Below are 17,252 nucleotides of genomic sequence, written 5' to 3'. Positions count from 1 at the left end.
TGCTGAAATTCTGATCTTTGAATATATGTAGAAGGTTGGGGGGAGGTCGTTATGGGTTGTGCTCAATTGCTTACTGTGTGGATCAGAAGCCATTTCTGGAAGGAAGAAAAAGTCAACTATAATCGTTTTGAAAGATTTCTCCTGTTGCTGAGTACCTTACGAAGGAGTGGCCTGAAGTATCTCAGAAAGATCAATGGATTGATTTCTTCCGGAATCTACAAAGTCAAAACATAGCATGGAGAAAACCGTGGCTGATGCATACACAAATCTTGTTCAAGTGTGGAGATTTGGACTAGAGATATTTACTGGGACTGTGGGGAGGAGTGGGATACGCTCCTTTGTTGATATTGAGACAGTACGGTGCCCGACAGTTTGTTCCCGTGACTCATGTTTTAGGCTAAAGTAATTGGAGCGGATGTTATCTTGCCTGATTATGAACCCTGGAGAATCAGGAGGGTAATGATAAAATACCTTTAACATTGGAGAGGGATCAAGGTCGATAGACGAACAAATCAGAAATATCCCTGCGAATTTGGAAATCCAAAGAATTGAGTTTGAAATGGAAAAGGCTAAAGATTCCAAGAAAATAGAAGAGATGGAGAGAGAAAACTTCATGTTGACTATCGAGGATGATTTTCATGCCAATCAGTTTATAATGATGAGAGAACGGAAAGAAGAGGTGGAAGCCGATTTAGAAGACTTAAAAAGGATTATCAAAGGGTGCAGCAAGTGAGAAAGAGACTTGGATCCAGAGAATTAGCGGCGCAAGACGGCGAATCAAAAAGTCTGGAAATTGAGACAAGGGTCAGATCAAGAAGATAGAAGCTGGAAAAGTAAAAGTATGCGAGCTAGAGGCCGATAAAAAGGAATTGATCAAGCAGTATAAAGCTGAGGCTCGTAGAGCTCAAAAACTCCATGAAGAAAAAGAAGTCAGCCTGAAGGAATTAGAAGAAGAAAAAAAATCAAGTCCAGGGGTTAAAAACTGAGATGAACAGTATAATTGAGGACTTTGAGGACAAAGATCGAAGAATTTTAGAGCTCGAAGAAGAAAGAAAGCAAAAAGAAAGAAGAGATGTGGTCTGAGAGACAGGGATGGAATCGAATCCTCGATAGAAAGCAGGCAGAGATTGGATCGTGGATGCAGAGATTCTCTACAAAAAAGTCAGCAAGTAGATGAGCTCACGGGAGAAATGGAGATTACAGATGAGATTCGAACAAGAGATGAACCAATCTCGAGCTATGAATGATGAGCTCAAAAGTCATTATCGAACCTTGAGCAATCCCTTCTGCAAGTGCAAGTTCCTCCCGCTTCAATGGACCTAAGAGTTGCTCTCGAAGAAAACAAATCTTTCCAGAAGGAAATCAGAGAATTGAAAGGTGAACTCCAGAAATGTCGAATTCATATTACCAATCTAGAAAAAGAAATCAAACGCATCAATAAGGGATGGAAAAATACATATGAGCATTATCGATCCTTGGTAGAAGAACGCGAGCGCATGATGGGGAAGCTATTGCTCAAATGGGTGAAGTGGCTTGGTACATGAACGAATTAGCCAATAGAGCGGAGATCATCCAACTGCGCACAAATTCGGTTTCTGAATATACAAGGGAGATCATCGCCATTATGAATGAAATTGTAGAGCTGAGTCTGAGGGCTAGGCCTTATATGTAATAGAACCCTTTGTAATGAGTGAAACTTTTATCCAATGAAAGTATTTCCGAATGGTTACTGCTTGGGTCAACGCCTTTTATTTGCATTTCACACTTGCATCATTCATTATGCATAAGTAAATTCATCATTTATAATGCATCACCAATAAAATGCATCATTATAGCACATTACCAATAATATGCATTCGAATTTAAAAAGAACAATAAAATAATTTCCGAAGGGTTATGTGACAGACGATTCTGGCAAGTAAAAACTCCAATCCTTATCACACGCGAAGTAGAGCCATGGATGCCAAGCTTGATCAATTAAAGAAAGAAATGCAAAGAAGATTTACTAAGATACAACAAGAATGGTAGGCGAAGATGGAGCAGTCACAAAAGTCAATTATAGATCAAATCCTGCAAAGCCAGGCTAATATGATGAAGGAGATGATGACCAAGATGTCTGGGTTACGTACTGAAACAGTTAAAGAACCAAGCACTGCCCCTGTTGAAGTTTCTAGGCAGGAGTCTACCCCGAAACTAGTTATCTCACCTGAAAAGCTAGTTGAGCATCCTGCAGGGTCTTCAGCAGTAAAGGTTCAAATGGCCACGACTAACCCTCAAAACAATCCTATGAGTATATTGATGTAGACCCTGAGGAAATGGAGAAACCTAAAACGGAAGTACCAGAGCATTTAAAGGACTGGTGCAAAGGGTTTTTAAAGAGATGGGAAAGCATGGTTCTCAAGACGGAATGAATGCAGAGGAATTAAGTCTCGTGCCAGCCTAGTATTATCAACAAAGTTCAAAATGCCAGAATTTGAAAAGTATGATGGAAAAAACTTGTCCTGTTGCTCACTTGACAATGTTTTGTCGAAGAATGACAGGATTTGTGAAGGATGATGGGCTATTAATTCACTGTTCAGGCCAGCTTGACGGGGTCAGCTGTCAGATGGTATAACCAATTAACCCGAGCTAAAATAGGGTCTTGGAGGATTTGGCCAATGCGTTTAAAGAACAATATCAGCACGTTACCGACATGATGCCTGATCGTGTTACTCTCCAAAATATGGAGATGAAGCATAATGAGACCTTTCGACAATACGCTCAGCGCTGGAGGGATATTGCTGCTCAAGTGCACCCACCACTTATTGAGAGGGAGTTTAAACCATGTTTATAGATACGTTAAAATCTCCTTATGATCATATGTTAGGATTGGCAACTAAGAGCTTCTCTGATATCGTGATGTGCGGAGAGATGATCGAGAGAGCATTAAAGAAGGGGCAGATTGTCGGTAACCAAACTCCTGCAAAGAAACCCTATGTGAAGAAGAAGGAGAGGTTAATAATGTAAAATTTCTTGTGACTAAGCCGAAGATGGGAAATTCTTCATCCCAAGGAGAGACTAAGCGCGAGCATAACAATGAAAGAATGATATTCACTCCCATACCAAGACTTACAGTGAGCTCTTCCATGGATTTAGTCCAAGCTCACGTAGTTTCACCAAAATTCATTGATCCAATTAAACCACCTTATCCAAAATGGTCAACGAAAATGAGGCATGAATATCATGCAAATCTCATAGGACATAACATTGAAAAGTGTCTCGCTTTCAAAAGAGTGGTTGAAGATCTGATCAAGAGAAGGTGGTGTCCTTTAATGATTCTGAAGCACCCTGTGTTGCTGCAAACCCGCTTCCAAATCATCAGAATCAGGGATTGAACGCTATTGAGAAAAATCAGAGAATTAAAAGGAGAATTGAAGAAGTAAGAACACCACTGAAGTGGGTATATGCTTAAATAAAGGAGAGAGGGTTGTTGAGCCCTAGAAATGAATGCTCAACGGAAAAGACAAAGAACTTTGTGAATACCATGGTGAAAATGGTCATTAAATTCAGGACTGTCAAGAATTCAGGCAAATAGTCCAAGAATTAATGAACAAGCAGGAGTTGCAGTTCTATGAAGAAAGAAGAGTGAGAATGAAAGATATATCTGCGCTTCTGAAGAAATTCAAGGGAAGCTGAAAAGAATTTAAAAAAGCCTGTCCTGGTCATATCGAAACCAAATTACGAGGCCAGCAGTGGAAGTATAACATCTAGGGTGGTGATCAAAACCCCTGCGCCTTTTGCCTACAAGAGTAACAAGAGTGTTCCCTGGGACTATACATGCCAAATTAATACTCCTGAGAGTAAGGAGGAAGAGGTTGCTGAAGTTGGATTTTTCACCAGGAGTGGAAGATGCTATACTCCTGGAAAGGCTGATAAAGCAAGAGATGTGGTTATTAAAGATCCTGATGATAAATTGAATAAGCCTGTTAAGATTGAGGAGGCTCAGGAATTTTTAAAGTTTCTGAAACACAGCGAGTATAACATTGTGGAACAGCTTCATAAGACCCCAGCGGATTTCAATGTTATCTCTACTGTTGCATTCAGAAGTACATCGAAATACTCTGATCAAAGTGCTGAATGAAAATTTTGTAGGGAAGGATATACCAGTGGAACGTGTGGACAGGATGGTAAACCATATTAATGCATATAATTTCATTTATTTTTATGATGATGAAATACCTGAAGAAGGAAAAGGCAGGGGCAAGGCTTTACACATTACGGCTCATTGCAAAGGAGTCATCGTCTCAGGGGTGTTAATTGACAATGGATCGGCCTTGAATGTTATGCCATTCGCTACTCTAAATAGAATTCCTATGGATGTATCATAAATGAGGTTTGTGCAATACTGTAAGGGCATTTGATGGGACAGAACGCAAGATAATGGGGAAGATGATTATCCCTCTCAGAATTGGCCCTACAAAATTTGAAGTAGATTTGTTGTCATGGATATTCATCCGAGTTATAGTTGCTTGCTAGGAGACCCTGGATTCACATGGTTGGGGCAGTTCCTTCCTCCCTTCACCAAAAGCTCCGATTCATTGTTGATGGGACTCTGGTGACCATCAAAGCGGAAGAAGACATCATTGCCTCTATCACTACAGATGCACCATATGTAGGGGTAGATGAAAATGCACTAGAGTCCTCTTCCAGTCCTTGGAATTTGTTAATGCTACTTTTATCTCTGAAGGCAAAAGAATTCCCATTCCTCATCTTTCAAAAAATACAAAGATGCAATTAAAGGAGACATTAGCTAGAGGAGCAAAGGTAGGGAAAGGCTTGGGAAAGAAACTGCAAGGCATCACTGAAGGGCCGGCTCCAGTTCCTAAAAGAATTATTTTGGTCTTGGATACAACCATCGTACATGATAAAGTCAAAGATGCACAAAAGCTTAAGGAAAGGAGGAAGGCAAGAGTAAAGGGAGAAGACCTTGTTTGGGGACCCATGGTCATTCCACCTCTCTCCAAATCTTTTGTGTCTGGAGGATTTGTGATTGACACGCTGAAACAGTCATGGGATAGTGAAGATATAAAATTTGTTGAAGATTTATGGGAAGCCTGAGCATCAACGCTATCACAGATGATTCTACTGGAGAATGCTCATTGGCATCAATCCGTCTGTGTCCTCCTGGCTATGTTGAACAATTACACTGTTGAAGAACTCCCTGTGTTTCTATAAGCACTCTTCAAAGTAATGCATAATAACAAATCTGTCTCCTTTTGACCCAAATATAATAGGGCTTTTGTAAAAGACAAATTGTTATTTGTCATTGCTTTAATGAAACGATGTTCTCTTTTCATTCTAATCTTAGCAAGTATTTTATTCTTTCTTGAATATTCTTTATTCTTTATTGATAATTATTCTCTTGATAAATATTAGATAAAATTTTTGTCCATAGCCAAATATACTCCTTTTTGATTCGCAGGTCTTCAGATATCAACTGTTCGAGTAATGATACTTGAACCACAAATTGATTTTGAAAATGACATATGTCTCGAGAATCTGAGGGTTATAAAGATGAAGAGGAATGTGAGTTAAACTCTGAGCTTGTTAGAAGGATGGAGCAAGAAGATAGACAAATATTGCCCCACAAAGAGACAACTGAAACAATAAATTTGGGAACAGAAGAGGATATAAAGGAGGTTAAAATTGGCACTTCACTCTCACCAAAAAAGAAGAGGGTCTTATAAGCCTTCTTCGGGAATATAGAGATGTGTTTGCTTGGTCTTATCAAGATATGTCGGGGTTAGAGACTGACATTATGATGCACAAGCTACCAATAAAGCCAGAATGCAAGCCTGTTCAGCAAAACTTCGAAGGATGAGACCGGATATGCTATTAAAATTCAAGGAAGAAGTGAAGAAACAATTCGATGCTGGATTTTTACAAGTGGTCAAATACCCTGAATGGGTAGCAAACATAGTGCCGGTTCCAAAGAAATATGGAAAAGTTCGGATGTGTGTTGACTATCGGGATCTCAATCGAGCGAGCCCCAAAGATAATTTTCCACTCCCACACATCGATACTTTGGTTGACAATACGGCTGGTCATGCTCTTTTCTCTTTCATGGATGGTTTCTCAGGTTACAATCAAATTAAGATGGACCCAGAAGACATGGAAAAGACAACTTTTGTGACAATGGGGTACATTTTGTTACAAGGTGATGCCCTTCGGACTTAAAATGCCGGGGCAACATATCAAAGAGCAATGGTTACGTTGTTCCACGATATGATGCACAAGGAGATAGAAGTGTACGTGGATGATATGATTGCTAAATCACAAACCGAAGAAGAACATGTAAAAGTCTTAAGGAAGCTGTTTTTAAGATTAAGAAAATACCAGCTCAAGCTTAACCCAACCAAGTGCACATTTGGAGCTATTTTAGGGAAGTTTATTGGGATTTAGTCAGTGAGAATGGGATAGAAATAGATCCTGATAAAGTCAAAGCAATTTTGGAATTACCTCCCCCTAGAACGCAAAAAGAAGTACGAGGTTTTCTGGGAGGTTAAATTATATTGCCAGATTCATCTCTCAGTTGACCGAGAAATGTGATCCAATATTCCGATTACTGAGAAAGCGAAACCCAGGAGAATGGGATGATAGTTGCCAAGAATGCTTCGATAGAATTAAGGGTTACTTAATTAATGCTCCTGTCTTGATGCCACCAATCCCAAACAAACCATTGATTTATATTTGACTGTCTTTGAGAAGTCAATGGGATGTGTGTTGGCCCAACATGACGAAACTGGAAGAAGAGAACGAGCTATTTACTATCTCAGTAAGAAATTCACTGACTGTGAGACTCGATACTCTCTATCGAAAAGCTGTTGTGCTTTAGTATGGACTACTAAGAGGATGAGACAGTATTTGTTGTATCATACTACCTGGTTGATATCAAGACTGGATCCGTTAAAGTACCTGATGGAATCAACGGCTCTAACTGGAAGGATGGCGAGATGGCAAATGTTGTTGTCCGAATTTGATATAGTCTACATGAACCAGAAATCAGTTAAAGGAAGCTATTGCAGATTTCCTGGCAAGCAGAGCATTAGAAGACTATGATCCAGTAAATTTGATTTTCCGAATGAGGACTTGATGTATATTTGTTACTGAAGAAGATACTCCGAAAAATGAAGCATGGAAAATGAACTTCGATGGCGCTTCTAATGCTGTGGGACATGGAATTGGGGCAATACTAGTTTCACCTGAGGGAGATCATTATCCTTTTACTAGTAGACTCGCCTTTGAATGCACTAACAATATGGCAGAATATGAAGCATGTATCTTGGGTATTCAAGCTGCAATTGAGCGCAAAGTTAAAAGCCTGGAAGTATTCGGCGATTCTGCTCTGGTTATTTATCAGCTTCGCGGGGAATGGATGACTCGAGACTCCAAGTTGATAGAATACAAGAACTTGGTGATGGAGTTGATCAAAGAGTTTGAAGAAATTTCTTTTACTTATCTCCTCGTGAAGAAAATCAAATGGCAGATGCCTTGGCTACGTTGGCAGCTATGTTTAAGGCCGATGATCATCTCGAATGATGCCTATTCGGATGAGTATAAGAAATGCCAGCTCATTGTTGCAACATAAAGGAAAAAAAATGAAAATATGATGGAAAAATGAAAAAAGAAGAAAAAGGAAAATGAAAAAAAATGAAAAAATAAATAAAGGAGGGTTCAAGATGAAAACCCAAAATGGGCGTCTTGAAACCAAAGGAGGATTCGAGTTGAAAATCCGTAATGGACGGCTCGAATAGCCAGAAGTTGAAATGGCGGATTCCCTCGGAAGCCTGACAGTTCAGGAAAAGACTCTCATGCTCACACATCTTTTGTACGATCTGAATCTTCGAAACACATGTCAACTTTCAAGAAAGATTTGGGGTGAAGAAGTAAAAGGATTCAGCATTTGATATTCACTATATTTGTCCTTTGATCTTCCTTTGAACTTACTTGTTTCTTGTCCCCAAAAGATTATAATTTCTCATTGCCTCTTTTCCATGAAACTTGTCAAATTTGATTCATTGTCCTTGTATATTCACCAAACTATTGATTATTATGCCTTACTCTGAAAAGTGTCAGTATGGGGATTTGAAACAGGTGTTCACCAGAGAGCACATACAAAGACACGCTCCCATCAATCATTAAACAAATCATGAAAAAAAAGGTTTAAATCAAAGAAATCAGTTTCAACATAATCATACTTTTCCCAAGCAAAGAAGTCCCAATTTAAAGGCATGCAACAAGGAGAGGCCATTCTGAATGAATTTTCTCTGAAAAATCAATCAATGACCAAAGAATCAAAGAGGCAAGATAAACTCTCTCGGGGTAGATCGGAGGGACCAAGTCAAAGAATATTTAATGAGAGGTCAAGAAAGTAACCAGGCATGGATAAACGCATAAATATCGCATATTCCGATCAAAGAGCATGAGAGATTCCCAATGCCAGGATCGAACTGAGCATAACCCTTTAAACATGCATTTAGATCATTCTTAGAGCATATTGACAACATGAAATCATGTCATATGACCATTTTTTTAACAGGGTTTTTAAGATCTATTTCATTAGCAAAGCAATGAATCAGTTAACATCAACTGACCAGATCTCCTCATCATGTAGGAGCAACGTCAACATTAGATAACCAGCCGGCCTCATTACGTAGGAACTATGTTATCGCTATAAAATGGCCAAGAACTCTTCATCACGTATGAGCAGTTTCATCCCCTGATTAGATCTCCTCATCACGTAGGAGTCGTGTCACCCCTAGATAACCAGTTGTCCTCATTGCGTAGGAACCAAGTTATCACCTTTCCTAAAGATGGCCAAGAACTCTTCATCACGTATGAGCAGTGTCATCCCCTGTTTAGATATCCTCATCACGTAGGAACCATGTCACCCTTAGATGACCCAAACTCTGCATCACGTATGAGCAGTGTCGTCCCCAACAACCAGCATTATCCAATTTCTATGGAAAAGGGGAGAACCAGACAAAAACGTGTTGTCTCGTCTTACCCTATTCTTGTTAACACAAGAATGCGCAAAGAGGGCAGCTGTAGACACTCGTTTTTGTCCGGGTCTTTTTATTTATTATTATTATTATTATTTTATTTAATTTTGTTGTTACATGCTTGCAGGCCAACCAGTGACCCAACTGAAACCCATCATTCAAGCCCATTACAAGAAATTATCAGCCCATCCAAGAAGTGACCCAACAGTTTATCCAAGACCCGACCCAAAGGGGGATCCGACCCGGTCCAGAGCTGGTTTCTGCCAGTCACCATATCCCGTGCCATACCTCTCTGCCACCAACAACTCACACCATGCCCTGCTCCAGTCACCATGATGTGTTAGCTCCATGCCGGTCACCATACGTGACCATGCTCTGCCATCAACAGGCCAACCTTACCTCTAAAGCCTGGCAACACCGAACGTGAAAGGACCAACCAAACTTTTTTCTGTTTTATATTTTTGTAAGGGTATAAAACCCGAAAAATCAACAAACATAACAACATTTTTTATCAGAAATCAAAAAAAAAAATTATCAGCAATCAAAATGAAAATTTCTCAGCAGTAATTTTTTTTTTTACTGGGAATCAAAAGAACAACACCAAAAAATTCTTAAAGGTATTCTAGTATCTTATATCCCAATTTATTCATTCAATTCCTAGAATACAACTAGAAGTAGAATGTAGTTCATTTCGTTTCTTGAATCGATGCTATTTCCATGCTAAAATAAATAAATAATCCATGATTAGGGTGTTAGCTTACCTGGCTGCCGTGGGGGTTTATCGGGTAACACCGTCGTCGGGGAGTTGATAGGTTAGTGAGAGTTGAGTTGGGTCGCCGGACCACCTTGTATGGTGGTTGTTTTGTAGTTTGACCCACGTCCAAGAGGTGTCTTGAATCGCATTTAGGGGCTATTTTCGTGGTGTTCTCCTAGGTTGAAAGGCCTGGTCGGAGTTAGAATGGCCACCCATGTAGGGTGGCCGAGGCGGCGGAACTGCTTCGGTTCTTTGGTGAGCCGGCTGCTGTGTAGGGTGTGAGACGAGAAGAATAGGGGGGCTAGGGATTTAGGAAATCTCGGGTAGAATGAGAGAAAGGGGAGAAGTAATTTCATATTGAAATTTTTGGGTAAATCATTAGGGCCCTTTGATCTTTAACATGTTTTATGTTTCAGTCACCTAATAATGGGTCTATTACGTATAGGTCCCCTAACTTTAGGATTTCCATGTTATTCTAGTCACTAATTTAGGGATATTAGCAGTATGGGTCCTTGTTATTTTATGATCTCACGCGTGTTTTCACTATTTGGGCGTAAATCACAGTTAAGTCCCTGTTCATTTATAAGACTTACATTTGGTTATTGAATGAAATCACGTTCTTTTGATTCGATCCTTGAAGTCTTAGCATTCCCGTTATAGTCACTTTTTATTCTGTGAAATGTTTTGGGTTTAGTAACCATTTTAGCTGATGTTTTATGATTCATTTTATTTTGACTCTTGTATGTATATTAATGGACCTTGTTGATATTAAAGCTTTAGTCTTCAAACTTGCTTGTTTTTATTTTAGTCCATATTTGTTTTAGTTATAGTTTTGATAATATTTATGATTTGGTTATCTGCTGCCTTATTTTCATTTCGATCCTTCATTGTTGGCTCTTGGTTCAATTAGATTAATGTATGATTCGGGCTTAAATTTTCTCTTAAGTTTATTTTAGTCCTCATTCTTGCATAGTGTTGGTAATTGGTGATATTATTATACTTTACGCCCCTGTAATATTCATTATTTTAATTTAATATTTTTATCATCTAGTTTCATATTAGTTGTGTTATTCCAGTTCAAACCATGCAATTTTTTATGCCCTTGAATGTTTTGTGATTATAATATACATACTATAGTTATTTAATACTAATGTGGTGCAATTATAGGGTGTTAACTTTTATTTATGTTACTCGTTTTAATTAGATTCATGGAATGTTTTAAGTATGACGAATGTATTCTGTAAACGGTATTGATATTTTATTTATTCGAGTACTTTTCAAGAACACTGTCTTTTATAGAACGGACGTGAAAAGTATCACTTGGTCGAAGTGATGCAATCCTATACGACGTTCAAACAATATGATAAATAAAAAAACGCAAATTCTTCCTTTTACGAGCTTATAGATATTATTTTTATTGTTATTCTATGTTTAAGTAGAATGTATTCTGTAACGGTATTGATATTTATTTATTCGAGTACTTTTCAAGAACACTGTCTTTTATAGAACGGACGTGAAAAGTATCACTTGGCGAAGTGATGCAATCCTTACGACGTTCAAACAGAGATATGAATAAAAAAAAAAACGCAAAATTCTTCCTTTACGAGCTTATTAGATATTATTTTTATTGTTATTCTATTTTTTGTTATTTTATTGATGTTCATATTGTTTAATATTTAAATTTTAATCTTTATTTTATTTCTTCATGAATCTTAATATGAGTGATGTATGTTTTGGAAAAATAAAATATGATGCATTTTATGTCAATTTTCGATATTATTTTTTAATTTAAAGAGAATATTCTTTACAAGTAAGAAATAGACGAGGTAGCTTTCCCGACGGAGGATGCAAATCTCGGGATTTCTTGTTGAGAAAAGGGTTTTTTTTTTTATTTTAACTAATATTCAATAAATAGATCATAATTTATTTTTCTATTTTTATAATTTTATTTATTATGGTGGTTTTTATGGTTTTATTAACGAACATGTTTTAGATAAATTAAGCATATTTTATTTTCTCTCATGTCGATATTATTTGGTGGTAATTCAAAGATGAATATACTTTTAGATGAGAAATAGATGAGATAACTTTCCCGTTGAAGGATTGCAAATCTTGAGATTTCTTACCAAGTGAAGTATTTCTATTATTTTAAACAATATTCAATAAATAGATCTATTTTTACTTCTGATTCAAACTTAAGTTCTACCATTTATGACGATATATAGCGACTAAGTACGATTTTGGGCGTGTGGATGTTTATCTTTTCCACAGACGTAACCACTTCCGAACCCCCTAAATTTTCTTCTGATAACGCAGACTGTATTCTTATAAAAATGATTTTCCTTAAAATTATTTTTTAAATTAAAAAACATGTTCTTAGGTATTCGACTTACCTCAAAGGTCGATGGCGACTCCCTTTTTCAATCTAATTCTCAAATAAATTCAAAATTGTCACATTTTTAAAAATAAAAATCATAATTTTTTTTAATAATGATAAAAAAAAGTTTTATAAAAAAAAAAAAGGTTATGACAATATATATATATTTCTATTTAGTACTAGACGCTTAGACATTGTTAACTTGTGCAACACGAGTGGACTTGCATGTGTGTAGCAAATTACATGATGAGACGGCCTCTCCTACTGTCAAGAAGATCCATCCTTGCCCGATCTTGTCGATGAGCTTCGACTTGTCTAGCTTCTTCATCACCTCGCTTCGTGGGTTAGCCAGTGCAAGCTGATCAAATCAATGGTGAAAATATTCATTTAAGCTAACAAGTAGGGACGACAGAACAATGCTTAAGAACTGAAATGTGGCAGAAATACGTTATACTGTAGGCCTTTTCTATCGACATCTTCAAGAGTTCTTCGAGCATGCTAATGCCAATAGTGTCAATGCTACCAACGGCTGTAAAAATAAATTTTCCTGGAATGTTAGAAGTAATATCGTATATATATTTCGTAAGACTTTGACATTCATCTTCTTTACTTACACTCAAATCTATTATGACATAGTGTAAGCTTGATTCTCCTTCAGATTTCAACCTTCCTTCCTCTTTGAAAATCCATCTCGAAATCCTTTCTCTTAGATAGCTTGCATTGGCAAAGTAAATAGGGGCATCAATCTGAAGTATGAGAATCCCAGGAACACTGTTGGCTACAGGGTATTGATCCATACTTGTATAGATCCCGGAGTTCGGATATTACCGAGAACGATTGTTCTCGGCCTCGCAACGAAGAGAATAATCCTTAGCAAGGAGACAGTGATCTGCATCCATGGTTATACATTAATATTTTTGTTAGCTTAGCGAGTAGGCAAAGATTTAAGCGTGCTTACTGCGATGATTAGACCAATCTCACGCTTCCGAGGACGACACCTAGATATGCCCCCAAGAGATGAAGAAGTCGAATTTGTCTATTTTCCAGAGGTGAATTGCGGCTTCGTAGTCGAGCAGGCCGAGCATGGCAGCTATGATTATAGAGGAAAGCACCACCAGAGGAGTGTAATGGAACAATGGTGTTAGGAATAACAAAGTGAACATCACAGCCGTTGCCATGACAATGTTCGAGACTGCGCTTCGGCTACCGGCGTTGAAGTTCACGGCGGTTCGAGAAAACGGTCCTGCAGTTAGTAGCAGGAGGTGCAGGAGCCAGCAATGTTCATCATCCCAAAGGCTATCATCTCTTGTTACCGTCAATGTGATAGTTCTTGAACATGGCGAAGGTTTCTTCCCACTGCAATTCCTTCCTGTATATTTTATCACAATCAGCAATGCTCAAATTTTTTAATATTATCAAATTTATCACGCAAGGGAAAACAAGATGACTAACAGCAAGGCCAATGATGCCGATGATGATTCCTGTTTCAGAGCCGCCATCAAGTGGGGGACTGGAACGCCAGGTCGGCTGCAGACGGTGGATTAACCCTTTCTTCAAGTGCCCAATCTGGGCAGAAAACCAACAAAATTTTCCATATTTAGTACTACTTATCCACAAAGAATTAAATAGAGATCCGATATTGGAATAACGGCCGTTACATAACTATCTGAAATTACTATTATATAAATATGATATCGGTAGTAATATCTGATATTTCATCATAACAGTAAATACAACAAAAAATTAACCACATCACAATTTAATTCATGCTTATCCATTAATATCACCCTGCATAGGTAAAGAGAGACAGACCACTTGAACTCCATGTTTTTCTGCATGCGTCAGATAAACCAGAAGGCTTCCCAAAATAACTGAGGTGAGCGGTGCCATGGCGTTTATCCAAAAGAAAGCCGCCTTTCTCTTGCTCTACATGGAATCAACGCATCCAACAGCTTTATATGAACGTAAAATTTAATGTCTAAAGGAAGGAACTTGGAGTATGAGAAATAAATTATAATTTTAAAGATAATAATTTTATTATTAATCTAATGTATAATTTTATTATTTCTAAAAGGATTTTACGGAAGTTTTATTATTTCAGGGGATTGAAATATAATTTTATTAATATTAATTATAAAATTTAAAATATAAAAGAATTAAGGGTAAAGCACACAAATAGTCCTCCAACTATAGGATTTTGTCTTGTTGAATCTCTTGACTATTAAAAATTATAAAATGATCTCTCGACTATTAGAAATTATAAAATGGTCTCGATTATAAGACATTTTATTGAGTCCTCTTACTATCTAAAGTTACAAAATAGTCACTCGATTATATATTCCAAACTCTTCCTTTTATCTTAAAAAATTGGCGGACGTCTGAGTTGGACGTTAACTTGTTGACTAGGATGTTATAAAATATTATCAGAACCATTTGAGTTGTATTTTGTGAATTGACTATTCGTTTATATTATGTCGTCGAGTCAATGCTGAAATATTATGTCATTGAACCAATGCTTGAAAGCAACAATGGTGTCAGTAGACACCATTAAAATATGATTTCATATTCCAATGAGTATATTAATGTCTAGCTCAGACGACCGTGAATTTTCTAACGGAAAGGAACATGTGATAGTCAGTGACCATTTTGCAACTTTAATAGTCGATGGACTCCAAAAAACAACGCCCTATAGTCAAGAGACCATTTTGTAATTTTTAACAATCAAAGACTCAACAAAGCAACACTTTATAATTGGAGACCATTTGTGTACTTTACCCAAGAATTAAAGAATATTACCAAGCGTTGATTTTTCTTTTTCTCCGTGTATACACTGTTGGAGCAGTCACCATGCTAATTGTAATACTCATTCCGTCTCACTAAATGTGTCTCTTTTGATTTTTAAAATTATTTCATTCAAAATATACTATTATAAAAGTCAACAAACAACACATATTTTATTTTTTACCCTTATATGTCTCACTCTTTTACACCTATCAAAACAAATATGTCAAATCTATTAATTACCTTCTAGGATAATTTTTCATTTCCTTTGATCAAATATATCTCCTAAAATTATGTGCATAGTCAATATCGGACACAAATTATGAGACCGAGGGAGTAATCCTTTATATTTTTAACAAAATGGTACAAGGAAAGAATTAACTAGTGAATAATAGATGCAAAAGAGGAGATAAATAAGGAAGCACTCACAAAGTATCTTGTGAGGAGAAGGAAGGAAAGGAAACAACAGCCGAGAACAGCACTCTCCCACCTCCACTGCAATTTCACAAATAGAATCAACTATTTTCCGATAACAAAAAATATTGAGTAAATTAAAATAAATTGAACCTGGTGAATTTGGCTGAAAACTGAGCGCATAACGGAAACAAGATCAGTCTCGTGAGTGAAATGAACTAAGCCAAGTATTCCTTTCAGTTGTTGTAAACACACAATGGTAGCTGCTCCACCCATAAATCCCACTATGGTTGCATGTGACAGAAAGTCCACCATGAATCCAAGTCTACAACATTTTTGACAAACATAAACTTAGTCATAACTTTACCCATTATTTACCTAGCACAACAAATCAACCAATGATTAGTAATTAAATTAGGGTAAAGTATGGTCCTGACTATAGAGCATTCATTTATTTAGTCTCATGATTATTGAAAATTATAAAATGGTACCTCAACTATAGATTTTGTTAAGTCCCTCAACTATGAAAAGTCACAAAATGATCATCTGACTATTCATGATCCAAAAGTGTCATTTTCGTCAGAAAATTGATGTCCGTATGAGTTGGATATTAAATTGTTAACTAAGATATAAAAACATATTTTCATAATTTCTACTGACACCGTTGTTGCTTTCAAAGACTGGCTCGACGACATAATAAACAATATTCTCCACAATACAACTAAAAATTATGAGTTCAGATTTTATCATATCCTAGTCAACAGGTTAAGGCCATCTCAGCATCGCCAATTTTTAATAAAAATGACGGAGTTTGGAATATGATAGTCATGTGACTATTTTGTAATTTTTTTAATTGGAGAACTCAACAGAGTAATACTATAAATCGGTGTACTTTACTCATTAAATTAATAATTTGATTATACCTTAGATGCCAGGGAAGCTTGGAACAGACCACAAAGAAAGTACGGTGAAGACTAACTGAACATATTCCTTGGGATTCTCAGTAGGGCTAACCACCTTCCCAAGCATTGAAGATTAGAAGCGACGCGACGGCCACAGTCCCCACAGCCAATCTCTGGAGCTCCCCAACGTGGCATATACCAGTGGAGGAACAAAGCTTGAATCTGCAAATCAAGAGGAGCTAAAAAATATACAAAATATGTACATTCACAAAGATTAAATAACGGTTCGCTATCGAAATAACGTCCGTTGCATAACATAAAATCGCAATCACGATAAATGCAACGCAACTGAAAACACGTAAATTTTAATGATTAATAAGAGGAAGGGATTGAAGAAGTTACAAAGTCCGATAATGGGTGGAATGGTAGCCAAGTTTGCATAGCTTATCCCTGAGGAACAGCAAGGCTAGCAATGGTGATACGGCGATCAAGTCGGCCTTGAAGAAGTCGAAAGTGTAACGAGGAGCCCATTCGAGGATCGGTACAAAGTAGTGTAATAAAAGCAGAAGCTTCCTGGGAACAGGCTGATTCTTGAACTGCTTAAAAGGGTCATCGGGGAAGAAAGTCTCCTTGAGATTTGTTCGTAGAGACCTGAGGAATGGCTTTGAAGGAGGAACAGGTACACGGCGCTGGCTCTCATAGTCGCCTGCACTTCCCATTTTCAAGTCGATTTCTTGTGGCAGATAAAATGAAAGCTGATCTATGTTGTGTGTAATGGAAGGTAACGAGAGGGTGCAGCCATTTTATAAGGTGGTGGAGGGACTTGTAAGTGCTTCATGGGACCCACACGTCCACTTACATGTGGTAAGTGGTTAACATTCTTCACCTTCCACTTTTTTCCTACCTTTAACCCTTTTTTATTTACTTTTTGTTTACATGTAATTTCTTAGACTATAAAATATATATTGTTAATATATGATTAG

At 37.3% G+C, this 17,252-nt stretch overlaps 1 pseudogene; it reads right to left on the bottom strand.

Annotated features, from left to right (window-relative positions):
- Positions 1–12,359: 12,359 nt before the first annotated feature.
- LOC120210909 lies at positions 12,360–16,988 on the bottom strand (annotated as a pseudogene).
- Between the last annotated feature and the right edge of the window lie 264 nt (positions 16,989–17,252).

This window comes from Hibiscus syriacus, unplaced genomic scaffold (genome assembly GCF_006381635.1).
Source record: "Hibiscus syriacus cultivar Baekdansim isolate YM2019G1 unplaced genomic scaffold, ASM638163v2 tig00109945_pilon, whole genome shotgun sequence".
In the NCBI taxonomy this organism is placed as follows: Eukaryota; Viridiplantae; Streptophyta; class Magnoliopsida; order Malvales; family Malvaceae; genus Hibiscus; species Hibiscus syriacus.
The sequence above is the reverse complement of the archived record's forward strand: the minus strand, read 5'-3'. Positions and strand labels throughout refer to the sequence as shown.